The sequence below is a fragment of the Bison bison genome, unplaced genomic scaffold (genome assembly GCF_000754665.1).
Source record: "Bison bison bison isolate TAMUID 2011002044 unplaced genomic scaffold, Bison_UMD1.0 scf7180017864040, whole genome shotgun sequence".
Classification (NCBI taxonomy): domain Eukaryota; kingdom Metazoa; phylum Chordata; class Mammalia; order Artiodactyla; family Bovidae; genus Bison; species Bison bison.
The window spans coordinates 3,126,819-3,128,484 of record NW_011494612.1 but is presented as its reverse complement, the minus strand read 5'-3'; the positions used below and the strand labels follow the sequence as shown (position 1 = coordinate 3,128,484).

General features: G+C 42.0%; 1 protein-coding gene across 5 annotated transcripts in view; it reads left to right on the top strand.

Annotated features, from left to right (window-relative positions):
* The window catches only part of MECOM (MDS1 and EVI1 complex locus), a 636,448-nt gene that overhangs the window by 565,642 nt on the left and 69,140 nt on the right, over positions 1–1,666 (top strand). The gene's annotated exons all lie outside the window — the stretch shown is intronic.

Below are 1,666 nucleotides of genomic sequence, written 5' to 3'. Positions count from 1 at the left end.
AAAAAAAAAAGGCTCCTACAATGGGCAAGTTGAGGAAGGGCAGGAAATCAATGGCAGCAAACCGGGAGCTCTTAAAGGTTCTCAAGCGCCGAACTCTATGGGAATATCTGACTGGGTTTTAGGTTATTTACAAAGGATTTTTCCTGTCCTACCTACCACTGCTGTGCGATTTTCCCTCAAACAATGGCCATTATCTGAAATAACAGTTCAATGTCACAGATAACAGGCCACCGAAACGAATTAGTCACCACCTCTTGTCATTTTCTCCCCCTCCCCACATCCCTCCCTTTTGTTACTATTTTTGTTTTTAAATCAGCATTTTGGGGAAATATAGATCGACTAGATTTACACTTCTATTTGCACTTAGAGAAAACAAAAAGGGACTTGTACCGTCTCTCCGTGTGCAGATGAAGTGGAACATAAATGCGCTTTCCATCCTCTCTCTTCACCCCGCCCCCTCAAGTGTCCCTTTACTCGCTTACTTTGCTTAACTTTCCATTGTTGAGCTAAGTTGGATTTTGCCCATTTGTTTTTATGAATGGAGTTTGTGATTTTAAAAAGCGTTTATTTTCATTTAACCGGTGGATTTCACTAAAATGTCTAAGCTTGGCTAAAGTAAATCCATAGACACTTTTATTTTGCCATGCATTCCCTATAGTCTTTCTTCCAGTGTTGTTTCTGGAATGTGTTGATAAAAACAGAACATATATATTAGAAAATCATTAATCACCGGGTATTAGTTGTCCCCTCAAAAAACACGCATGAGGTTAAAAGTTAAAAAATAATCTGAGTTATCAAAATTCCTTAATTCCACTTTGGGGCGTTCATGATGTTTTAGTTAATGTATTAAAGAATATGACAAAAACTCACGAAACAATTGTCAACCTCTCTCGGCCCATAATAGGCTATCTGGGGAGGTTATATGCAAATAATTTTTCGGATTTTTAAAATCCTTCTAAGAAAAATATGATTTCAAAAGTAGCATATTCTTCTGCTGACCTGTAATGGAGAGAATAGAGTACGAATTTCAATGATGATAATAAATACTTAGCAAAAAACTGGAACCGTCTTTTCCAACTTTTTAGGCTACTGTTTCCTGAGAAAATCTAAACTAATGATATTTAGCATGAGCCACAGTCTCTTTACTCTAAACCTCTTCACCCCCTCCAGCGCCCCACCCCCATTCTCGGAGCACACACCCTCACACCCCGAAAACACTTTTCCACCCCATCACTCCCATCCCCCAATACACACACACACATACGCACACGCACACACACACTTGTGCTTTCAGGACACCTAAACAGAGGATATTTCCCTGGGGAAAGAAATCCTGCCTGGCGAGATCTCCCCATTGGTTGTTTACCCAGAGAAATCTACATGTTTAAGGGGGATGGTGCATCCGTAATCAGTCTGACCCTATAGGACTGAGTCTTAGCGACCTTTTTGTGACCTCTCCCGCCAGAGGAGGCTGCTGTCACTTTAAAAATTTACTGAAAGAGGAGCCCGTCTGGCTTCCGATCACTCTGGGGCGGCGGGAGATAGCTCCCTTTCTCCCTCTCCCCGGGTTCTTTCTGGATGGCCGAGCAGATCCTCTTTAAAGAGACAGTTCATGAAATAGAAACCCGGCGGCTGAGCTAGGAGTTGCGAAAGGGGACGATCCCGT